Raw genomic sequence first — 26,293 nt, 5'->3', positions numbered from 1 at the left:
TCTCCAGAGAGTGAAGGGTAACATGGAGGGTCACAGTGAGCCTCTGAGGCTAGCGAAATCCTCCAGGAAACGTGGGACTCATGGAGACAAGGACAGAGCTTTGTCACAATGCAGAGTGATCAAAGCCAAGATTTCTCTTATTGTGCTCTGTTTACAGTTTTGTCAGTTTGACTTAAAAGTGGCCCAAATCAAACACCTTTTCTTGCCTCGCAAATATTCCCCAACTGCCTGCTTCGCTATTCTAGTCAACACCTCCTCCCTTAGTCAATCAAGCCTGCAACTTTGTGGTTATTTTTCTCCTTATAGACAAATTCTGCTGCCTTGTCGTCCTCAGTATTTTTAAGATCTGTCCTTTCCTTCCTCTCTGCAGAGCTAAATCTTTCATTCAGGCCCTCATTATATCCAGCCTTAGCCACTGCAACATCCTCCTCTCTGGGCTCATCCACATTGCCCCGCTCCAGTCCATACAAAAAATTGCAATGAAAATCATCTTCCTTCACTGTCATTTTTACCATACCACTCTCCTCTCTGAATTCTTCATGGGCTTCCCATCTTCCATCACATTGAATCCTTCCTGTCACAACCTTCCAAGCTTGAGAGAGCTTTGCCTTTCCCTCCTTATGAGTTTATTTTGCTTAATTTCCCTCCCTTTTCCCTTCCAGTGGCATCTCCCTCAGTGTCTCATATAAACACTTCCATTCCCCACCTATAAAATTGAAATGATGATAATCCCTCCCTATGCCCATCCCCACACTGTTTGTCTTGTCTACTTAGTTTGTAAGCTATTTGGGGGGAGGGATTGTCTATTATTTTGGGGCCCTGATCTAGGTTGGGGCCTTGAGACACTACTTTATACAAGTTTCAGAGTAACAGCCGTGTTAGTCTGTATTCGCAAAAAGAAAAGGAGTACTTGTGGCACTTGTGGTTAGAGACTAACCAATTTATTTGAGCATAAGCTTTCGTGAGCTACAGCTCACTTCACAGTATGCATCCGATGAAGTGAGCTGCAGCTCACGAAAGCTTATGCTCAAATAAATTGGTTAGTCTCTAAGGTGCCACAAGTACTCCTTTTCTTTTTACTTTATACAAGTTACAAATACTACTACCACTGTTTGTTCCTGGAATTGTTTCCTCTGGATAAGTGCACTTCCTGGAATGATATTATTGCGTAAGCAGTGCTTCTCTTCATTTGCCAGCTGATGCACAAAAGGGTTTTTTGGGGGGTCCTGTGGACAAGGTCTTTTTGAAGAGTTTTGCATTTTTGGCTTTGCTAGGCAACCCCTTGTCTTGTACTTAGTGAGGGCAAGGAAAAGGACCCTGGCTGTTCCTTGCTTACACATGCATTGGAGGGCTTCTTGACCCACTATGTACCTGTACAGAGCCTGTCACAATATCTGAACCTCACATGTGAATCCCTTTAAACCATGTCTGTGTGTATACTGATCTTTTAACCAATACTCTCTCTCTCTCTTCTTTTTTAATTTTTAGTTTAGTTAGTAAGAACTGGCTGTAAACATGTATTTGGATAAGATCTGAAATGTTCATTAACTTGGGAGGTAATGTGTCCAGTCCTTTGGGATTGGTAGAACTTCCTTCTATGATGAATAAGATTTTCAGTAATCCTCATATCTGACTTGGGTGTCTGGGTGGAAACCCAAGGCTGGATTGCTTTAAGGGAATTGTGTTTTGGCTTGTGGGTAACCAGTAAGGTATTGTAGAAGCTGTTTTGTGCTGGCTTGGTAAATGTAAGTATTGGACTGTCCACCAGCTTTGGAGATTGTCTGCCCCATTCTTTGCCCTAATTGAGTAACCTCAGTGTGGCCTCCCTGGGGCCCCGGTCACACGGACAGGGAAGGTGGGCAGCTTTGTATTCATCTTTTCTTCAAACATCAAATCCAAAAGAGGTGGCTCAGGTAAAAAACAAGTTCATTTGAATTAATTTATCTAACAACATCAAAGCTAGCAGATTTTAAATTAAATTAAAGCCCCCTCCCAAGATCTAAAGGGTTCATAAAGGAGCTCACTGATACTTTGTGCATAATGATGATGAAATTTCAGCGTCCAATGTGACAAAACCCAAATAGTAATACTACCTATCTCCTGTATTGCACTCTCATCAGTAGACCTCGGAACACTTACACAGAAAGTATTCATTATTATCCCCCTTTTACAGATGGGGAAACTGAGGTGCAGAGAGGTGAAATGACTTGCCTAATGTCACTTGGAAGGCCAGTGGCAAAGCTGGGACTGGAACCTAGCTCTGCTGAATTAGTGCAATGCTCTGCCTATTAGGCAATACTACCTTCTCTCCCCACTTGCCTCTCTAGGAATCTTACAGATCATGTCTGGTCCACCTTGGACCTTGTCTTTGGTTGAGATGTCAGTAATATCAAATATATCTCAATCCAGCCACTGTTTTGGACAGACCAGCATCTCATTAAGGCTGTGGTCAGAGCTCTCAACTCCCAGGCAATCATGACCCTGATTTGACCAAAAAAGACTCTGCATCAACTTCCAGAGCATGCTAAAGGACAGCAGCAATCCACCCACCAGATGAGTCAAGGATCTAGTGAGTCACACTCATTATATGCTAGCCTCAACGTTGGTCACACTGGCCCCCAAATGGTCCCTTCCTCCCCATTGCCTACACAAAACTCCTCTCAGGAACGAAAGACCATCCCAAAACCACCTTCCACCTACCCCCAAACCCTACCCAGACAAAGATTCCACTGCACACACAGCTCTCCCTTGGGGAGAGGATGAGAGAGAAAGAACGAATCGTATGAGACAGATTTAAGTCATGTTGCTTAATGCACTAGTGGAAGAAACTCAGATAGTACTGTGAGGGCAGGATAAGAAACTATATAGAACAGAATAAAATTAACGTCAAGCATGTGTTTTGCTGAATTAAGGTCTCAGTTCCTTGCGGACTAACTCTTATATAATTTAGCTATTGACCTAAAAATACACTATAACTTTTAGTATGTGGAGGCTATTATTTTGTTGACATGTTTCATTAAAGTATCATAATTTTTGAGGAGAGACATGCTGCATATGAAAGAAAATACATTGTTTCTGAGATGCAAAAATAGTTTTCTTTAGTGTGTTTTAGTTTAACTGAGAAACCTTTTTGGTTAATAAGAAGTGATGTATTTTTACTATTACATGCATAATCAATGTGGGATTGCCATTATATGTACTAGTTGATCTCAAGAGTACTTTAAACATTTTTCTTCATATTTCTAACTTGATCTACTGAGTCGTATTACACTATTTTAGTTTTGGTCAATTTAGTTAATCAGATTCAGGCCTACGTGACATAACATAACGTGTTTTGTTCTTATTCACTGTAGTCTACTGCTGTATGTACAATATGTTGCAAATTTAAAAAGAAACGTTTGCAGTTGCAAATGTCATATAATCAATTACCTATTTTCTAGAACTGGACAAAAAACTGGAATTTCTCAAGATTCAGCTACTATGCCTGTAAGCTATAGAGAAGGGCTCAAGATGCAAAGTTCAGCTCTACAAAGATCCGGGAATGTTTATAATTCAGGTGTTGTCCAGGTCCACCTTTAGTAAGATACATTTCGTTTAAATGAAATATAATATTCCATCATTGGTGAAGCTTTCTCTAGTTTGTGTAGGGTGTAAGCCGGAAGGTGGTATTTGTGTTGTGTTTTGAGGCAATGTGGATGTAGGGGGGTCAACTCTAAAAACCTAGACTGTCAGGGAATGCAGTAATTGGCAGGACAAATGAGAGAGGAGCAGGTTGATTAGCAGAAAGATAAATACAAAGAGTGTACTGCATTCTCTGAAGCTTATTATTTTTTTAAAAAATATTTCAACATATCCAGCAAGGGAACCTAACTGGGTTTAGGAGTTTAATAATAATCACTCTGCTACACATCTGTGTTTTTACATGTTTATCCAAAGTTTCCAAACTTTTTTTGTCTGGAAATCAAACTTAGAATATTGATGATGCAGCTTCCTTCTGAGTTTTCCAGTATTGCTTGGAGGCGGAATCCTTTATTGTGAATTCTAACTTTGTTAAATTTGACCGGTAATATGGACAAATGACTATACTTATGGAGTTGTCCAAATAAATAAAAACTTTCCTGTCAAGATTTTTCCTTCCCAGTACTCTGGGTTTTCAGTCTCTCCCCACAGGGTTTACTTCTCAGTGTGTAGTGAACCACAAATAATAAAGGGTCTGTTAGGGGAAATCAACCTAGTTAGCATATGTGACTCCATTTTGGGTTTCCTGTCGGCCATTAACTAGAAGCGAGCACATCATATACCAAGGAAGGAAGGATCCTTCAAGGTGGACAGCTGGACAGTTTCAAGATAAGGGAAACAAAGGAGACAGGAACCAGCCGACATGCCTGAAATAGTTGCCACTTCAGCTTTTTTGCAGGGGGAAGGGGGCTGCAGGGGATTGGTGATCGGTAAGGAGAAGGCCTGTTTATTAGTTTAGGCCCCCCGAGGCACACAGGCAGGATGTTTTGCCAACAGTATATAATCTTTGTGTAACCTGAAATTGGGGTCCCGTTCTGCTTAACGGAGCGGTGCCACGCTCGAGCATAATAAACCTACAAACTTTGAGACACTCTGCAGTTTGTCTTTATTTGGTTGCCTCAGCCTAGAAACGAACTGTACGTGTCCTAACTGGAATAGTTCGTAACAGGTCATACCCATGGAGTCCTTTTCAAAATATAATCAACATTTTCCCCAGCCAGAGGTTTTTCCCGTCCCCTGGATTCTGGCATAATCCACCCCTAAAGGTTTCCTTCTCTGTCTGTATTTTGCAGAAACAAATTAGCAAAGGGAAAAACCAGGATATTCTTTCCCTAAACAAAACGGGCCTTTCAAGCGTTCCTTTCCCCTGCCTATGTTCTACTAGAACAGCTCTGTTTTCAGCTCCTTTCACTAAACTGTGTGTAACTAATATAAACCACACCCACTTAGTGTGGCATTCTGTCCCTCTCTAGTGGTGGCTAGACAATATACAGAGGTTAATGAGCCTGCTACAGCTGTGGCCAACAGAGGTGAGGCTTTTAGCTCAGGGAATAGTGGCTCATGCTTTAAGATTCAGAGATACCAGACTTGGTCCATGCTGCCAACAACGCACCTGCAAGCCTGACATTGCACTATTGCTGTCTCTTTGCACGAGATCTGAGTCAAAGGATTTCTTAAACTTAGGGTTTCCTTCCTCAGCTTCCAGAACTAGGTTGGCATCTCAGGTCTTTCTTCTAAGTAAAACTAGGGTGTGAGACAACATCCCATAATATCCTGAATAAATTGTATGGAATTAAGATTAACAATACAGGTAAATCTTACTCAATGAGGGTTAACACTCTTGGGGTACATTGCATTAACAATGCATTTGTGTACGTGTTCTTGTGGCATTGTATGTTCCTTCTCTAGTAGGGAGGAGGATACTAACATACATACTTTATTATCAGCCCCTTGAAGGCACCCCCTTGGAAAGGTGCCTAGTTCAAACTGGATTTTCTGGGGACACCAACAGACAAAGGTAGGGTTGCCAACCCTCTTGGTTTTGCCGAGAGTCTCCCAGAACTGGGCACTATCTCCAGAGGCTACTGAAGCCAAACTGGGAGATTTTAGGGAACTACTGCCAATGGGAGCTGCGGCAGCGGTGCCTACAGGCAGGGGCAACTTGCAGTGCCTCCCTGGCCACCCCCCAGGGGCCACAGGGACGTGATGGCTGCTTCTGGGAGTGGCACAGGGCCAGGGCAGACAGGGAGCCTGCCTTAGCCCCACTGTGCTGCCGACCGGGAGCCGTCTGAGGTAAGTGCCGCCTGGCTGGAGCCTGCATCCCTCATCCCTTCCCACACCCCAACTCCCTGCCCCAGTCCTGAACCCCTTCCTGGAGCCAGCACCCCAAACCCCCTTCTGCACCCTAACCCCCTGCCCCAGGCTCAGCCTGGAGCCCCCTCCCACACTCCGAACGCCTCGGCCCCAGCCCAGAGCCCGCACCCTCTCCCACACCAGCCCAGTGAAAGTGAATGAGGGTGGGGGAGAGGGAGGGGAATGAAGTGAGTGGGCAGGACCTCGCAGAAGCGGTGGGGCAGGGACGGGGAAGGGTGTTTGGGTTTGTGTGTTTAGACCAGGAATTGGCAACCTTTGGCACGTGGCCAATCAGGGAAATCCGCTGGCAGGCTGGGACGGTTTGTTTACGTGCAGCGTCCACTGGTTCAGCTGATCGCAGCTTCCACTAGCCGTGGTTCACCATTTCAGGCCAATGGGGGCTGTGGGAAGCTGCGGCCAGCATAACCCTCAGCCCGCGCTGTTTCCTGCAAAGGTTGCCGATCCCTGGTTTAGACAGTTGGCAACCCTAGACAAAGGATTTTTGGACAAACAACCTGATTTTAAACTAGCTGAGGGCCTTCTTCCTGTCCCAGTAAATAGAGAAGTACCCTGTTCCATGGAGGGCATCAATCCTTAGCAATAGGGCTGGAAGGACTGAGCCTACTGAGGCATCATAAGACTGAATGTTTGTTCTGAGCTGAAGCTGTGATGAACTTATAACCACGAGTAATTCCCCGTGGGTGCAGGTTTGAAGGACTGCTCCTTCCAGAATTCTCGTTAAGGTTATTAGCAGGCACGTAGGTTCTTTTATTGTTTTTGATGTTTTCTCTGTAAAGCATTCTACTTTAAGAATAGAGTTGGCTTGCATAAGAAGTGCTGCGGGGTACTTTATACCTGTAGCAATTATACCTGTTAACTGTCCCTAAGGAGAAAGCAAGCAGGTTCTGCTTGGGCAGCCTGGTTTTGCTGGGGATAACACAGTGTAGGCAGGGAACTGAGCTGCCTGGAAATATGGTAGTCAGAAGGAAGAAGGACACATGTTGCCACCCAGGAGAGGCAACCCACTGAGGAAGCCTGAGAGCAGTTGCCCTTACTGGAGCTGTGAAGGGAAATATAGATGCAGTTGCTATGACACAAGGCACAATGCAAAGAAAACTGAGCAGAGTTTACTTCACTGTCCTCCAGGAGATTCTCATCCCTCCTTGCTTCCACTGTATGAACAGATGTCACAACTCACTCCTTTGTCATTCATCCTTCTCTCTCCCCCCGCCCCCTTGGAGTATAAAATGCACAGTGAAGAGAACTCACAACTTAAGTTTGATACTAGAGGAGACCTGCTGGTGGAAATCTCGTTAGGGACCAGTGGATACCAATTCTGCCAGTCAGTCTCTAGGACAGGGATTGGCAACCTTTGGCACACGACCCTTCAGGGAAGTCTGCTGGTGGGCCGGAACAGTTTGTTTACCAGCACTGTCCGCAGGTTCGGCCGATTGCAGCTCCCACTGGCTGCACTTTGCTGTTCCAGGCCAATGTGGGCTGTGGGAAGCGGTGTGGGGTGAGTGCTGTGCTGGCCACCCCCTGCTCTATGATTTCTTAAAAACTGAGAAGAGAAATGGTGACAATAAAAAAGAAGGGCTATCTTTTTCAGATTCTAGATAATATGGCAAAAGACACCATTACTGTAGCTAGAATGTGTGATTTGTGTGTGTGTCACATTCTAAAAGATGAATTAAGCTCAGCTTTGTAAAATCAGGATTGTGGAAAAGATTTCTACATCTCTCAAATGTCATGTCATGAAAACAGTAATCTGGCTGCAAAAACACCATCAGTTATGAAGTTGCACAAGGTTTTGAGGTTGAAACAATTTTGCTTGAGAAAAGGGCCCATTTTTGAGGAAAAATGATGGCGTAAGTACAGAAACTTCACAAAAGGGGAATCAATAGCTCACGTGTTGAATGACAATCTGAATAGTTTGTCTCATATCTCTGAATGGAGAGCTTCCTAGCAGAACATAATGCACCTCTTGTTTTTAATAGTAAGTAACCAAATCATATTTATAACCTACATAATACTGTTTTATTATGACCTAATAAAATAAGGTTATGACTAATTTGAATTATGATTAAAGAGATTACTGAGGAAAAACAGATTTTGTGCATTAAAAGTTAAAGGAATATTTATCTGACCCTTTTTCACTGCCACAACTTAATTTAGTATGCCAGAGACATTATATAACTCTTGTTTGCACTTAGGTGGCTCAGAGATTTGTTAATGGTTCTCACAGGATACAGTTTCTGATGAACATATTGTTTCTAAAATTGAGTACTCATCCCTGTCTCATTACTAACATATCTTTTTTTTTTAACCAAGCTTGTTATGCTAAACAAAGGATAAAATTTTCACCATTCTCTGCCCTCTTAAAATTCTCTTAAAATTAAGTTAATTATTTTGTCACATTTATGTCACTCTTACATCTTTTAGCCTGATTTGTAAGCAATATGCCATGTTTCATTGGGAAATTGTGTGCATTTTATGCAAGGGCTGGTATCTACATTATCTAGAACCTTGTTAATTTGCATTAACGATGGGGCAGAACCATAGTGAATTAAACAATACTGCAAATTAGCTAATGAATGAACAATGAAAAAGCAGTGTGGTTAATCAAATATGTTTGGTTTATTTTGACAATTGTAGATCAGCTTTATTTATATTATTTGCTAAGTGCTGACAACTTTTGATGGTGTACCTAACAATAAAGACAATTCCTACACTGAAGAGTTTACATTGAAGAAGACAGGCTATGATGGGGCTTAATCCCCATCACCTGTAAAGCAAGGGAGAGACCCTAATTAGTTACTCTAAGTGGGAGGTGATTAAATGATTGTTTCCTGGCCAAAGGAGGAGGCATTGCTAGATTTCCCAAGCAGCAGAGAAAGCTCAGTAGAGGGGAGAGCCAGGTGAGAAGAACTACTAGGGAGATTTCTCGCTCCCTGGGAGAAAGGTCCGGTAGTTTGAGATTGGCTGGGGCCAGGCAGTAGAGCTACAGGAGCATGGTAACTCTGTGATGGGGCCCTAAACTGGAGAGGAGCCTTGAGCTAGTGTTTGTGAGGACCAGGGAATGAGAAACAAGCCCTGGAGGGGAAAAGACTGATTTCTGAGAGACAAGCCCTGGAGGGACAAAGTATCTTTTTTGTTTGGAGCTGACCCACAGGAGGGAATCAAACTGTTTTGTGACTTGGCTGGAGGGCTGAGACACAGAAGATGTGCTAAGTCAGTCTGGAGAAGAGACCAGCTAAGACTGACCATTTCTGCATGCACCAAAGGTCATGTGAGAGGCAAAGTCTTTTGCACAGACACATCTGGGCATGAGGGAGGCACCCTAGAGGTAAAGACACATGCTTGCGCAATCAAAGAGAAGACAAGCCACAGTGGGAAATACAAGGGAGGCAATAATCTGAGATTCTTTTTTCTTACTTCTTGTGCGGCTATTATAATACTCAGAGTATAATAGTTTAGATTTCCCTGGTAAAAATTCTATGAAAATTAAGTCTTTGTGCTATGGGGAAGATGGACATATTTTTGTACACATTATAAAGTGTTGTGGGTAAGTGAAATTCACATTAGTGAGGTATTGGGGTATGATACCTTTCATTCAGAAACATATCAAGGAATCATTTTGTCTACTGATTTTTAACCTTTGAACTGTAGGGGAATTTAGGTAGGTAGGACTAGCCCCAAAGTAGGAATTTGACAAGGAAAACCTCTTGCAAACATGGCTCTGGAATGTTTAATGGCCACGGTGGTCAGGACCTAGATTCAATGTCTTATCCCAAAGGCAGCAACATGATGTCCTCTAACACCACAGAGGGCAAAGGGCCACCTTTTGCTCATTAGCAACACTTCCTGCAGGCTTTAATGGCCTCGGTTTTCCTTTGAAATCACTTACCCAGTACTGAGCAGTCTCATCCCTGCTAAATTTATGCAATTTGACAAGGTCACAGCTCAAAGTGAAATGACTGTTGGCTGCGTAATATTGGTGGTGGAAAAGAAAGGGAGGGTGGGAGTGGGAAAGCAAATGGAAAAACACAAATGGGACACATCTCTTATTTTTTTTAGAAAATGACAGTGAATTTCTGAACAATGGGGTAAGTGTATGGATTTTGCTTTTGTCAGAATTGGCAAAAATGATAGTAACTGTGACAGATATTGCAACCCCCTGCAATATCTTTGGGGACCAAATTGTGTTAAGTTTTGTGAATGATTTAGATCACTGTGGACCAGGAATTGTATGCGACTCTGGGAGGCAGGGTTATCAAAGCTTGTCTGGGAACCAAAAACAGTGGTGAGTGACTAAGGTTAATAATTTAGGTTGTAAACACCACCAGGAAGGTACCACCTGCTGGGGAGTCTTGCATATATTAGTTAAAACTGGGTTTTCCAGGAACCAACTGACACAGAGTTTTTTTTTACATAAAAAGACTGGGTTTAAACTGACTTAGGACTTTCTTTCTGATCTAGCAAATGCATAGGACCTTGTTGAAGGATTGGAAATACTGTAGCCTAGTAGGGCCGCATCAGACTGGGTGACTCCTGGTATATTTAGGGTGTGTGTGTTAAATCTGTTTATTTGGTTTGCTTTCTATTATGTTTTCTCTGTAACGCTTTTATCTTAAGAATAAATAAGCTAGCGTAGAAAGAGCTGCGTGGTAACTCGTAACTTGCTGACAATACACTGTTCATAGACCTTGGAGGCAGACTGATTTGCTGGTGATAGCATAGCATAAGGCAGGGATCTATGCAGGCTTAAAACACCCCAGCCAGAAGGGAGTGGGACAAGGATCCCTGCCCATGGCGCAGTTGCCTGAAACTGACAATGACACATCAACAAAATGGCCCTGTTACATCTCTGTTGTTGTGGAAGCAGCCATCCAACCATGAGAGGAAGTAGATAACTGAACCAACCTTATTTATAGTACTGTGGCAGGCACTAATTATGAAAATGACAATGAACAAACAGTTCATCCACTGCCGTGTTTCCTTGTGCTCTGTAGGAAAATGGAGAGAATGTTCATAAAGTGTGTATGTGGGGGAAAACATAACTGGTATGGAAAGAAATGTTAATTTTAACCTTGTAGTGGGTATTGAAAACAATAGACAATAGGGGAAAATCTATTTATGCTGAAGTGTGTGAAAGTGCCTCCTTATATTGGTGGTTCCCAAACTGTGGTTCATGAATCACTGTGTTCTACAAAGCATGTGCTGATGGTGTGTGGAGGGCAAGCTAGTTATATGTGCTGGCCATCTCTACAGTCACCAGGCTCTTCTTTGCACAGAAGAGCATTGACTGGTTTTTATTGCATGGTGGAAGTGAGGAGGAGACAGCAGCTGTATTCTTTAGGGGTTGCTATACGCTTAGAGATGGAGAAACAAACAAGTGCTGCTGTCAATGACTGGAGTTACCAGTGGTACCTGACCTACCAGCCATCAGTAGAAATTAAATGTTCAGGAATGAGGCAGCTGGGCAATATACCGAGTAGATGTGGGATAAAAAAACTGATACAGTGGCAGGGAAGTATGAAGGGAGGAGGCCAGGCAACAGACAACCACATGGTAGGGTGTAGCGGGAGGGAATGGAACGGAACAAATGGGAGAGGGAATTGAAATGAAGAGCAAAAGTGAACTGTGATTCACTTTTAGGCACAAATCATAAAACATGTTAAAAACATGTAAATGCTTTCTTGATATTACTTTCCCATCTAATTAACTGCTATTATTGCTATAAGGATGTTATGCAAATGTGAATGAGACAAGATGTTCTGGCAAGGGATTTGTTCACAAAACAATATCTGTTAATGTTGTCCACACTACGAAAAAGTTAGAGAATCTTGGCCTTAGATTAAGCTAAGGAAAAATGGTGAGTAATAAGAGTGCATGCATTAAAGCTGTTAAAAGTTGAGTTCTAACCACTTAATATGGATTTTTTGGCCCTTTAATGTGCCACTTATTAAAAACTAAGTAGTTAGCCTGGGAAATGCAACAGTATGTCACCCATAAAGCCACTTGAAAGCAATAAGAATGTAGTGGCATAACAGCGTGAATGCAGAAACCAAAATAGCATATACTGTGAAGCTGCTACTTCACTAAAGATTGTAAATGGGTGTAGTGGAAGTATGATTACAATGGCTCCAATCACGTTACTTTTACTTTAGTCCCGCTTCCTTAAAGCTTGACACACATCCTGTTCCACTCCACTGTGGTGCTGCTGTGTATACTGCATGCTGCTGTTAGACACCCAATTGTGTTGTAGCTCTTGGGGGTAGGGTAATTCAGTGATTGACACCCTGTTTGTTCCCAAACCCTTAGGATTAAAGGTCCCTCTGTCCTCACTTTGTAAAGGATCACATTCTGAGCCTCCCTGCAATGTTCCCTATGGCATGCAACAGCATAGTTGTCAGAATTTACCTATTGTCCTCCGTAGGCCTGATTTTTCTCTTTGGTCTCTCTTCTCCAAGCCACCCCATGCTATGTACTTATAGAAATTCTGCCTTCCATTTCTCACTATTTTCTTTACGCCCCCCCCCACCCCCCACTCGTTTCCTCTCACTAGAATATCCTGCCCTTTCCCTCCTGTCTCTTCTCCCCACTTTTCTCTTTCCATTTTCCCTTTCTCTTCTAGTTTTCTCCCTACTTATCTTGCACTCTCCCCTTCTCACTTTTCCTCTCTCTCAGCCCTCTCTCCTTATTCCCTCTCTCTCTCTCTCTCCCCCAGTTCTCTCAGCCACAACCTTTCCCTACTCAGTTCTTTAGCCTAATCTTGCTCTCACCTTTTCTCTTCTCTTAGTGGCTTCTATTCTCACCTCCAATTTCCCCACTTTACCAGAGGGACACTTACTGCTTCTGTGCTGTTGTGGGGGAAGAGATGAGGCACTCTGGGTGTCAGTGAAGAGAATAAAAAGTTATTGGGTGGATGGCTGACAAGGAGCTGCCAGCCGTTCTGTCTCACTAGTTTGCACCCCAACTAGGGAATGAATCTGTAGTGAGGGAGCCAGTATGGCAGATTCTACTGCCCCCTTTCACTTCCCTCCCACTTCTCCCTTCCTTTCTGTTGGCATCACTTGCTGCTCCAGCCCTTACCTCTACCTGACTCAAGGGGGCTAACTGGAGATATGAGGAATGGGTAATTACAGGGATAGTCTTTGGAGCTTAAAAGCAGAACTGCGTGCAATCATTCAGACAAATACTTTATTTTCACCCAAAAACGCGGGTCAACTAAAACCATAGGAAAATTTGGGTTACATTGGCGAATAGTTCCAACTGAAAAAAGTGAAAACCAAGTTTTCGAAACATCAAAACTGTTTTTGGCCTTTCTGAAATGAAGCTTTTCATTTCACAAAGACATTTCATTTTGGAATTTACCTAAACTTAATTAAACACAAATATTAAACGTTTAATCCCTTCCTCAAAAAAACCCAAACCATAAATCTTAAACAAAAAATTACTTTGGATCAACCAAAGTTCTTGTTTCAAACAAAAAAAAAATCAGTAAGTTTTCCTAGCTCTGCTCAGAAACTCCCTTTGTCGGCAGAATGATGCTGGACATCGCATGTTGCTGGAACTCCCATATCTTCCCTCTTGGTAATGCAGTTTTCTTCTTCTGCTTGGAGGGCTCTGTCTTGTAGATTTGGAACCACCCTATATGTTTCTGCAGGCTCCCTTAGGGAAGCGGTCAGGCTGATCAGGCACTCTTGTTTTCAAATTTTGATAATGAATCTGTCTGGATATTTCTTTTAAAATATCTTATTGTTAGAAACACTTATTCTTTCTATAGTCCAATGTTGTGAGCAAACGCAAAGTATGTCCGGTATCTTGTCAGAAAGTCCAATCTTATTGTGCAGAAACTATTTCTGTGGTTCATAGGGTTCTTCTTAAATTTAATGGGATGTGCTCTACGTTTTCTTAAGGTATGTCTACACTTAAACTGCTACAGCTGCCGCTGTGCCACTGTAGCGCTTCAGTGTAGCTACTACCTCTGCCAACGGGAGGGCTTGTTCCTTCAGTGTAAGTAATCCACCTCCTCAAGAGGTAGTAGCTAGGTTGATGGAAGAATTCTTTCATTAACCTAGTACTGTCTGCACCAGGGATTAGTTCAATCTAGCTGTCTCTCAGGGGTGTGGATTTTTCACACCCCTGAGCAATGTAGCTATTCTGACAAATTCCCAGTGTGGATTAGCCATCAGCAATGAATACTTTTACAAGACTTTACGTGGGTAATCTATGCATATTGTACTTGTCAAATAGTAATAATCTCATACAACATGGCATGCCAAGAACTGATTCAGCCAAAAAGCGTTGTCATGAATGTACAGTGGTACTGTAGCAACTACTAATTAAAATCTTGGATGGAGGCTGGTGAGAGAGCAGGCATAATGTATTGCCTCTAATCAGTAAACATTAGTGCTAATGTCTTCAAGTAGCCTTCATACAATATATGCTGCATTGGTAGCAGACGCCACTCATTTTAGTTGATATTATATAAGATGTGCTGCCTCTAATACTCAACCATTTCAACATGGAAAATACCTTTAGATTTTTTTTTCCTATACCACCATCACTGAGGTGTCTAAGCTATGAGCACTGGCATTATGTTTCATTAAGAGATACTCTACAGTTGTATCTAGGAACATATTCTAAGCCTCACATAAGACTCATTGTGTCACACAGTTTGCTAAAAAAAATTTTCTATGCGTATTAATTTCAAATCCTCAGTGTGTGTGTGTGTGAGAGAGGGAATATAGAGAGAAGTGGGGAGGGGAGGTAGAGGATGCAAAGGATGTTGATGAAAATGTATATCATATGTCCTAGAACTTCAAAGGGGCAGGAAAAAAAATTAAAAGAACAATGTTGAGGTGGGGTAGGGAGTATACTACATTTTGTACAGTGTTTGGGAAAATGCTATGTTTAGCTTGTGTTTATGTAAACAGGTATGGTTGTGGTGTTAAATCTTTGGAGAAAAGACAATTCCTTTCTGACACCAGTCCTTTGGAATCCCAGAAAGGATAGGTGAGAGGGTTTCAGTGATTGCATTGTGACTATTTAGCTGTTCTAATCTGTAGGGTGTGCTGGTTTTCAACATAGAGCAAATGTTTATATTGAGTTGGAAAACTCTGAAATAGTGTTTTACAATGGAAATCCTGGACGCTCCCTTTACATAAAGGGCATACACTAGTACCCATCATAAAGCACTGGAAGTTAGAGGAATATTCAGATGTATAGTTTCTGAGAAGAGAGATCAGAGATAGGGCAAAGGTGTGGTGTTTGGATTTAGACCCAGATTTTAATACAACCTAAAAGGTGAAACATAATATACATCTCCACTAGAAACTGTGGACATATCTCTGCAATGGTTGTGCTGTTTCCCACTCTTGTCCACACCTAAACCACAGAAGCTTTTGTGTGAAGGCAAGGAAAGGGCGAGTAAGCTAGCCCACCTGAGGGGTATGGGTAAGTACACACCTTGGGTATGGGGGCTGTGCCACAACCTATGTTGGTTTGTATAGTGGATGGGGGTAAGGGGCATACCAGATTTTTAATTCAATAGTCCTCCACTCTCATTCCCACAATGAACTGCACCATATTCTTCCTGTCCCTTTACTCGGTCTATGAAGGTCCCCATCCCCACTCTTTTCACCAGCAGTAGTATCCTGTGCTGACCACATCAGAACAGCTTTCTGCTGCATTCTCTACAGATCCATACAGGGGAACATGGATGCAGCTCCGAGAGCAGCTGCCTGGCCTGGCAACCACACCCAGGTGTTGATCAATATGTGGTCCAAGTACACTTTCCTCTGCAACTTCACCTGGAATGGCAGGAACATTCACTTATATCAGGAAATTTCATGGCGGCTGGAGCAGAAGGGCAGTTGGCAGACTCCAGGCCAGTACTGGGAACGCATCACTTGAGGCTACAGTACAAGAAGGCAAAAGACTCCAGCAGTTGCCCTAGGATGGCTCGTCATACATGCCCTTTCTATGATGAGCTTGATCATGGTGCTGTCAAGGAACGCAGGACAGATCCTGAAGTGTCTCTCAAACCCCTTCTCAACTCTGCCAGCCTCAATGTCTGATGGGATGCTGATGAGGGCCAGGGACTGCAGAGGATGCCCCAAAAAACTGAGGACAAGGAGCATGTTGTTCTGCTCCTGTACCCAGAGGAGCCAGTTGAAGTAGTTCTCCTTGAAAAGCCCAAGGAGGATCCTGAGCCACTGCAATAACCAGAACCCTAGTCTGGTAAGTTACAATGGACCCCACCCTCCTTACCGCTATCTCCTTTTGATCTGATGCACATTACTGATGCTACAGTCAAAGAACATTTGAAGTACTGTGCACTGATTTTTCCCTCCCTGGATAATATGCCAGGCATTGCTAGGTCTGTGGCTGAACTGCAGTGCTGAGCCCATGGCATATCATGCGCTATCTCCTTACTTAGCTCATCCCCTTCCGTCCATTCCCTGCTTGATCCACCCCAAAATAGTCCCCAAGCAAGACACATATCTAAAGCAATGATTTTATATTGCTTTTTGATGAACCACGGTTATGCATTTGGCTAAAGCTATCTCTTAAAAAACAGATTAACACAAAATCATTGTGCCGCAGGGTCAGTGAATTTCTCAGCACGCAGTCAGGCAGTGATGATCCCAGGCCATGAGGACTGGTGAATGGGAGGAGACATGTTAGAAAGGTCCTGGCTGGTTGGGTATGGGGCAGTTGTAGAAAACTTATACTTTGGTTACTAACTTTATACAACCAATGTGTTTTGTCCCTTGGAAGGTTACAAATTTTTTTTTTTTTACTGTCCCCTGATATCTGGTCTCTCCCCACACCAAGCTTGCTGCCCAAGCCAGGGGAAACTGGAATGGGAGAACTTGCAAACTGGTAACACACCACCTGGAAGGAATTGCCATTCCTCCAAGACTCTCTGAACATTTTTAAAAATATTACTCATTTTTCTCTTACCTTTAGTAGCCTCTGCTCCTTTTTCATGGACTACAAAAGTTGTCCTGAGAACCAAGGATAGATTAACAGGTGCATTTCTGGGATGCTGAACAGTATCAGTATTGTGGCCTTCTACAGCAAAGTTATTTGAGAGGGGTGGTGGAGACTTCTTGGCTTCTTATAAGGAGGGGGAGGAATAATGCTACGTTTTCCTCTGAATTGCCAGGGACCTCAGCTCCTGAGGGGAAGCCATTAGCAGCACCCTAGAGATAGAGGCAGACTGAGAACAGCCCTGAAATAACTGCTGATAGGGATGGACAGGAGAAACCTGGAGCAGTTTGAATCCTTCAAAGCATAGGAGAATCAGGCTCTTCAGCCAAAGAACCATTGATGAACCAGTTCATGGAGAAGGAGTTAAGCCACAGGGAAAGAGAGGCTCGTTGAACTGATGGTTGAATGATTTTGGAGTCTGTCTGTTTCCAGTGCCACTAAACGTAACTGCTGTCACTGCCTCTGCCACCCAGGGTACTGCTGAGCTGGAGGACCTTCTTTCAAGGACCTCCACCTCCAGTGACTGGGAGGAGAATATGGAGACTGTAGGAGCCCCAAACATCTCTCAGGGGACCTCCCTGAGCATCCCGGAAGTGAATAATGAGCTTGCAGGAGTCCCAGAATCCCCCCAAGTGCTCACCCCACAAACCCCATGCAGGAGACATCCCTGACTATCCCCAGGAGAGATTTTTTCCCCTTGTCTTTTTCTTCCCCTCACCCCATGCCCAGGAGGAAGGCAAGGAGACAGTAACATTTGGCCAGTGTCCACTGATGCATTTCCTTACTGTTTTAAGGATTTGTTGTTGACCTTTCTTCCTAAAATACATTACACATTCCATCTAGTTATTTTAATGAATGTTATAGTTTCCTTGACTTTGTGTGGTCTGTCCTTCCTAAGAATCTGGTGTCATAATGTTGACAACAGTTTTCTGTGTCCTACCCACATTGCCCCAAGTTCAGAAGTATCTGAAGTCCCAAGGATACACAGGAGGGATGGGGAAAGTGCAATTAGCGTTGTGCTTATATAAAGCCGTAGTGATTTTCAATGCAGCAGAACTCTATAGCACGGAAAAGGGGTAGATCAACCTCTCTATGGTTCAGTTCACATGCGGACAACCGAAACACTATTCCAGTAACAATGCAGGCAATGACAGCATCCGCCACTACCCTGTGCATAAATGGCCCTTCCTTTCCTTCCCCACCCCAACCCTTAAACCTTGGCCACTTTCAGCAATAGGAGGGATTGGCACTTTTGTAACAGCCACTAAGTGCAATTAGTACTGCAGATAATGAACTGGGAAAAAAAAGGAATGGCTGAGTACACCCCCACCCCTCAGCAAATGTTGATATGGTCATCAAGAGAGTGAGTGCTCCCCATAACAGAGGTTTGTAAGAAAGTGTGAATAGTGAAAACAAAAACATTGCCTAAAAACCACATTAAACATGGCTGCCACCTTCCGCACTACAAACCCAACTCTAAAGTGATAACCCAATGGTGATGCCCTGTTATTATAATCTGATGTGTGTAATGTTACAGGAACTAACAGCTAATGACCTTCAGGTATAAGGGAACAGAATCACGAACAAAGCTATGAAGCCCACAGGTATGTGCCAATTTCCAGCAGCTGTACAGGATGTGAAGGTGTCTCCACACAGGCAGATATCACCTGCCTCCCTGCTGTGCCAAGATGTGTACACATATGGCATCCCTGATTTCCCTTGCCAATCAGCGTGCACATGGGTGGATCCAGCTGCTTGTGCAGAGTTTGCAAACCAGTTTTGTCCCAAGCTCTTTACCCTCACAAATGTTATGCAGTAGCAGCAGGTGATTATACGAAAGTATTTTGCCACATTGGAATCTCTTGGCAATGCCAGTTTACCAAACCTGTATTATATCACCATTCTTCAGCGGATACTGGAGTCTCCCATTGGGTTTGGCTGATGAGCTACAGTTACTTATTGTGGGTCCTGAAATAGGACCATTAGCCAATTTGAGACTTGTAGCCCTGTCTGCAAGTGCCACAGGTGAAGACAATTGTAGATGAACATGTACTGCTTTTAACTTTACACCTTACATTGCTTCTTGATGTCAGCAATCTGCAAGCTCTCAAAGTCTTTGAGTCCAAGGTGGTAGAGCTGCTGCCATTGGATCTTGTCATGGACTAAGAATTACCGGGTGTTAATGTCAACATTGCAAGATTGGAGGTTGGCCTTGAGAGGGTCTTTGTAACATTTTCTTGGTCTGCCCCTAAAACAGGTTCCAGTCTGCATTTCTCTGTAGAAGACAGCTATTCTCCTGTCAGACACATGGACCACATGACTACAGTATCTGAGATGCACTCACTATAAAAGCATCAATGCCTATGGTGTTGTGGTACTCAAGGATGATGGCAAGCTAAACATCAATTTTTGATTGCAGTTTGACACCATGTTCATTCCAGGGATGACTCCAAAGTTTTCTGAAGCCATCTCTGGCTACACCAATGTGCTTCATAATGTCATCGTCAATCATTGCATCTTCTGAAGACATTGGTAACAAAACTTGTCAATTGACCTTGAGGGGGCATCATCGAAGGACACAACTGGAGTTGTTACATAACTTCCCGGTTAAGGCTGGACCATGACTTCTTTCTTTAGGCTGATTGTTAACCCAAAACATTTTGCTGCATGTGCAAAGCACTCAGTGAGGAACTGACTATCCCTGATGTTATGGGCCAGTAAAGCACAATCATCAGCAAATAGTAATTCACGAAGAATTGTCATCTTAACGTTTGTCTTTGCATGCAGGCACTGCAGATTCAAGACAGTACTGCGTATAAATGCCACAATCAATGTCTCTGAATTCATCTATTAGAACAGCTGCAAACATGATGCTAAATAATGTGTGAGAGGAAAAAAGCCTTATTTCCCTCCCTTGGTGATGACAAAGGTAGTGGAGAAGCTAAGAAGATTTAATACCATTGACAAACTAATAAAGGCAACTAAACTTGGAGGACTGTCTACAAGCCATCTTAATTTGCAGAGTCAAACGCCTTAGTACAATTGACAAAAATTACCTTATTGATTCTGCTCATGTCCTTTCTCCAGAATTTGCCAGAATGCAAAGATCATGTCTGAAGTACCATACCCAGCACTAAAGCAACATTGACTTTCAAGCAGTATCTTCTTTGCAAGTTGATCAGTTAGCAAATTTTGCATGAGTCAGGTGACTGTCTGTCTTTCCTGCAGTGGCAAAAGAGCCATATGGCAATTACAAGAAGTGTGATTACGCCTTCCTTTGGTAAAGGTGAATAATGCTGGCATCTTTAAGTTCCTGTGGCATAGCCTCCTGTTCCCAGATAGTGTAGGCGAGATTTCAGTCTACCATATGTGTACTTTAGGACCATTCTTTAGCTACTGAGCTTGTAAGTGAATTCCCTTTTTATTGATTTTGGAGGTATGGTTTCCTAAGCCATGTTAGGAGTGGGTATGCAGGGTCCCACAAAATAAGTTGTCAGACACTCTGTGCAGAACAGAGTCATTTAAGGGAAATAAAATCCCTTCCCCCTTAAGTACAATCCTGATCTCCTCAGAACCATGATGTCATGAACCTTGCCAGTGTTTTTCATATGTTTGTATTAATCTGCCTCTCTGGCCTACTAATTCTTGCAGAATGAGTAAATAGGAGCCTTTCTGGTTCATACACTCATTTGGCCTTTATGGTGGGCAAAGTATTGGGGTATAAGTGCTGCTGATAGCCCTGCACAGTTTGGCAACCCCATCCTCTCAAATCCAGTTATTTCTGGAACTTCCCTTATTACAGCCACCTGTGGCTAGATCAGTGTTAATTACTATGCAAACCTGCACAACCAGTGGACTTTCCAGTCCCAAAGTGGTTTGCAATGGACCTATAGCTGTCTGGTGTAGCCAGCTTCCACAGGGCAACATTAATCTACTTCTGCACCGATATAGCTTCCCTGAATCAGGTATTCTGGCACTGGAGGTTTGGTGCAAGCTCTTCAGACAGTTGTATGAAGGTCTGCTTCCTCATTCTGAAGTTGTGAAGCTACTGTTGGTCCTCCCAGATTTCCAAAATGCCATGATTCCACCACATTATGCTGGTTCTCTGGCACCAGAAGAGACAGTCCACCCAACAGTATATGGTGGCAATATTGGCATGCACCATATCTGTACCATGTGATTGAATGATTTGTCATTGGCCCTCACGATCTGCCACTGTCAGCATGCCAAAAATTTCTGCTGAAATTTCAGCTAGCATTTCATCAGTCACTTACTCTAGTCCCAAATTATTTGTTCTGCACTAAGGAACAGAAGCTGAACCAGATCAAAATTCCATTGCTCCATGTCTTCCCAGTTTGGCAGGGAATAACAGTGAAGGATGATGTGATCAGGAACTGGAATCAGCAAGTGTGTGAAGGTAGGGGAAAACACACATCAAAGCAGTTACTAAAGTGTCCTGCTGTTACTGCCCCTGAAATGATAGTACTAACATCATAACAGTGGCAGTGGATAGGGCTATATGTGTGTACACAGTGCTATACCCATGTCCATCGCAGTATAATGTGGACACTCTGGGTAGATATAGCAAGCACGTGTAAGCTTGCGCATGATCCATGTAGTGGTCCTCAGGCTCACACTCAGAGGGAGGCCACTCTGTGTTGCTTCGTCAGGCAATAGTCAATTAACATTCTATGGCTCTGACCCTTTGGTAGGCACAGCAGCAAGTGGTCCTTTGCCCAAGCTTCTGGGTTAGGGCAGGGGCAACCACAACCAGGGTCCCTGGCAATCTTGGTGGGGCCAAGCATGCTTTAGCTTACACCTCCTGGCTAAGGCAGCCAGCCAACACACTTTAGAGCTCTGGCCCTCTGGGCAGGGAAGAGCAGGAAGCAGGCTTTTGCCTAAGCCTCCTTGCTAAGGCAGCCAGCAAACAGTCTTGGGCTCTGGCCGTCTGGTTGGGGCAAGTCATAAACAAAGTACAGGCCTTCTGGCCTAGGGGTCAGTAGGCTGCCACCTTAGGCATGGGGTTGGCAGCAGGAGGTAGGGGGACCTGGGCCCACCCTACTTCACTGGGTCACTCCAGGGTCTTAACAATGGTGGATTGTTCCATCACTGGGTCAGCGGGGTTCCCACCAAAACACCATGACTCAGTCTCCAGCAACAAAACCAGACTAAAGTCTGGTTTCCCTGGACTACTTCCGATCACAGTCCAGGTGGAGGGTTCCATAGTCTAAGGGTCCTCCATCTCCTCAGGGTATACTGCGGATGGCAGTCCTGGCAATGTCTCTCCAGGGTCAGTCTCCTCCAAGGGCAGGGCACTGCAGAGCACAGGTTCAGTGCTAGAGTTCTGCAGTGGCTCTGCCTCCATCCCCAGCTCTGGCCTAACTGAGCTGCAGGGCCCACCTTTTCTACTTCCTACTATGCCCCTCTGCTTCTGGGTCCTTCCACTTCCTAGGAGGAGTGTAGTGGTCCCTCAGGCCCAGAGGGAGGCCACTTTGGATTGTAATGAGGCAGTACTTGATTATGCATCCCAGTGTAGACATAGCCATAGAGGGGGCAGTTTGCAGTCTAGAAGGCAGTGACTCTGAAAAGGACTTAGGAGCCATGTAAGATAACCAAGTGAAAATGAGTTCATAGTGCAATACTGTACTTAAGAAGGAATAACATAGTCCTGGTATGTTTAAAGTGGGGAATGCCAAATAGAAATAAAGCTGTGATATTACCTCTCTATCCTTCATTAATGATGTCATTACTTTATAATTATGTCCAGGTCTAGTATCTGCATTTCAAAAAGTTTGTGGAAAAGTTGGAAAGTGTTCAGAAAAGAATTACAAGAACGATTTTGAGGTTTGGAAAAACTGCTTTACAGTGAGGGATTTTAGAAGCTCCATCTATTTAATCTAAGAAGGTTAAAAGGTGATTGATCAAAGCTTATAAGTACCTACATGGAGAGAAGATTTATGATAGCAGCAGGCTCTTTAATCTATCAGACAAAAGCATAACAAGTTCTAATGGCTGGAAGCTAAGCCTAGACAAGTTCAGACTACTGGAATACTTTTGTCAAGTTCTGGTATCTACGCTTCAAAAGGGATGTGGAAAAGTTGGAAAGGGTTCAGAAAAGATATACAAGAATGAAACCGCCTCATAGTGAGAAATGTAAGCAGCAAAATGCATTTAGCTAATTTAAGAGATGATTAAAAGGTGGTTTGATCACACACTATAAGCATCTACTGTGGCAGAGCTCTGATCTTGTCCCTGTGGGTCCCACACTTCCAGGCAGTTTATACTAGCCTCAGAGGCTCACTGCAACCCTCCACATAGCCCTTCTTTCTCTAGGGCCAGGGTACAGTCTATTGAGCCCTTTTCATCATAAGCCAGCAAGGAGGTTGGTGAGAGAACTCCCAGTGTCTCTGTCCCTACAGGCTTATTCCAGAGCAGTTTAGCCTCCTGGCCTGACAGGGGCCTGTCTTCCCCTCCCAGGAGGTGGTTTCTGTAGTGGCGGGTTGGGGGGAACCCAGGCCCGCCCTCTACTCTGGGTTCCAGCCCAGTGACCGGAATGGCAGCAGCTGTTCTTAGCTGACCTTTCACTGCAAGAGTTGCTACATTTCCCTAGCCACTTCTGCACAGCTCTCCTGCTTCTCTCTCTTAACTCCTTCTTCACCCTTACCTTAGGGCTCCCTTTCCAGTAGGCTTGAGGGTGTCTTCATTACCCAACCCTTCAGCCACACTTCCTCTCTGCTGGAGTGAGCCCTTTTGTAGTATCAGAGGGGCCTTAATTAGAGTCAGGTGTTCACATTAGCTTAACAGCCTCACCTGACTCTTTGCAGGTTAATTGGAGGCAGGTGTTCTCATTAGCCTAACGGCTTCAACTGACTCTTTGCAGGCTAATTGGAGTCATGTATCCACCCTAGCCTAGAGCAGCCCCTGCCCTGGTCAGTCAGGGAACAGAACACTGCTGCTTCTCCAATGGCCAGTAGACTGACCTTCAACTCCTCTCCTATAGCCCTCCAGTTTGGAGAGAGGTGGGAGACTGCTACTAGGCCCTGGGCTCTCGCTGCTGCTGCTGCCGCCGCCCCTCCAGCTACTCCCCTGGCTGGGCCAGACAACACCCCCCCTTCTCTGCTACCTGCTTGCTAGAGGCCCCCCCCCCCCCACTGGTTGTTACTGCTCCTGTTGCAGCCCCTTTGGGGAGTGGGCCAGCAGGCCCCCGGAGGAGAGGGGTGAGGGACCCCAGCCCCAGCTGTTGCTATTGCTGCTGTGGACACACCGTCACCACCTGCGAGGGGTCCTTCCTGCCTGGCCACCGGACAGCCTACTGGAACTGCTGTTGGTGCCTGGGAGCTGCTGGAGCCTTGAGGAGGAAGAAGGGGACCATCTGCTGCTGGGGGAGCACGCAGAGACTCTGCAGACCACTGTGGAGGGGGCCTTCCAGGGCTGAGTAACTTTTGACTGTGCTCTTGTGATGGGGGTCTTGACTGTGTTTGTGGGGATATAGGGGGTGTGGCATGGAGCCTGGTCCATCTGTGTCCCACCCCTGAACTCCCTCCCCCCCCCCCCCCGCTACTGCTGCTCCCTCCACCACCCGCACTGGCTGCTTACCATCTGCTCAGCTCCTGCCTCTGGGACTCAGCTGCTTGCTTGGCTTGCCACGCCCTATTTCCACCATTTGGGCCTGAACCAGCAGCCAGTAACCATTGACTCTTTTTTTCAAGCGCACGTGGGTGTATGTGCCACCCCCCTTTGGACTGACACTTCCCCTCCCCTGCAGCAGTCTCGCCCTCTCCCCTTGCAGCCCTTTGCCCCCCCTTTTTTGCCCCAGCCCCTCAGCAGCTTCAGTTTGTTTGCCTCTCCCCAGACTCTGAAGCTAGCCCCTTGGTTTCCCTGTCCCACCTCCAGCCTGGTTGTTCCCCTCCCCCCGCGAACCCCACTGCCCTGATTATCCCATTGCTCTGTGCGCCCTTGTGCCCAGTCATGAGCTGCCAAAAGCTGAAGAACTGGTTCCTTCACTCGCTCCGGGTCTTCGGTGGCACTGAAGGACCTGCCGTTGAAGTGCAGCCGAAGACCCGGAGCGAGCAAGGGGCCCACCGCCGAAGTGCTGCCGAAGACCCGGAGCACCGCTGGGTGAGTAAAAATTAAAAACGGATTCTCAGGGGAGCCTCCCCAGCTGACAGCTCAGGCGGGTCGGACAGGATGGTCCCACGGGCTGGATGTGGCCCGCAGGCCGGAGTTTGCCCACCCCTTTAACAACTGGTTCTAAACCGGCTTAAAAATTTAACAACCAGTTTGTGCGAACTGGCTCCAGCTCACCACTGCTTATACCCCTCCCCTGTTTCAGTTTGAACCCCTGTCTCACTGCATCCCCCCCCCCACAATGCTATTATAACCCCCCTCCCCTAGTGCAGCTAGAGGAGCCGGAACCTCAACCTGTGTTGGTTACTGACCCCCCCCCCCCCAAGTCCTTGATAGCCCCACCATGCAGCCCCCGCCCCCCGGCACCTTCCTTCCCTGCCTGCAGCCTAGCAGGGAGGAGTGGTTGACCTGCTTCCCCTTTCCCTACTCCCCTTCTGGTGTTTGTCCTCCATCCCTGCTCATTATAGTGGGGGACAAGGTGGGTGGGAACCCTCGGGCAGTCCCCACTGCCCGTCCTCCACCTGCCCTCCTCCCCATCATCCCCTGTGGCACCCACCTCAACTGCCGCTGCCAAACCACCTGATACCGCCCTCCCCCCCCCCACCCCGGGGCACCGGCAGTGACAGACAACGGGGTGAACTCCACTGCTGCCGCATCCCTTGCCCCTTCTGATTTGGGGGGTTGGGGGAGGGCAGCCGGCAGGAAAGGCCAGGGAAAAAAGAAGGGTAAGGGCCCCACCAAAAAGACTAGGCTCTCCGTGGCGGGACTGCTCCCTCTGCTGCGGCCCCACCAGCGGCCATGGCATCCCTCCCTGTTGCGCCCTCCACCGGCTCTGCGGGTGCCCCTCTCCTGGCCTCCAGAGCATACCCCAGGTGGCGATGGCTCCCCCTCCTGCCGCTACGTCATCTCTCCTGGCCACCACCTCCGCTACCATCTCTGGAGTCCGGGGCCCCTTCCCCATCTTGACCAGGAAGCACGGCGTCCATTGCCTCCAGGTGCCTGCCTCACCCCACGTGAAGACCTACATGCGGACGTTGGCGAGGGTAGTGGGGCCCACAGCCATCGTGACAGCCTCCAAAATGTATGGGAAGGTCGTCGTCTTCCTGGCCTCAGAGGCCGCCGCCCAAGAGGCGGTGGAGAAGAGCCTGGTGGTGGGTGGCATGTTTGTCCCCCTGGAGGAACCTGGGCATCCGGTTGGTCCTGACCTCTGTTCCTCCCTAATGCCGCCCTGTTACCAGCCCTCTCTGCCCTGGGGAAACCACTGTCAGTTGTCAGCCCTCTCTCCCTGGGC

Source organism: Chelonia mydas, chromosome 1 (assembly GCF_015237465.2).
Source record: "Chelonia mydas isolate rCheMyd1 chromosome 1, rCheMyd1.pri.v2, whole genome shotgun sequence".
In the NCBI taxonomy this organism is placed as follows: domain Eukaryota; kingdom Metazoa; phylum Chordata; order Testudines; family Cheloniidae; genus Chelonia; species Chelonia mydas.
This window is presented reverse-complemented; position numbering follows the sequence as displayed.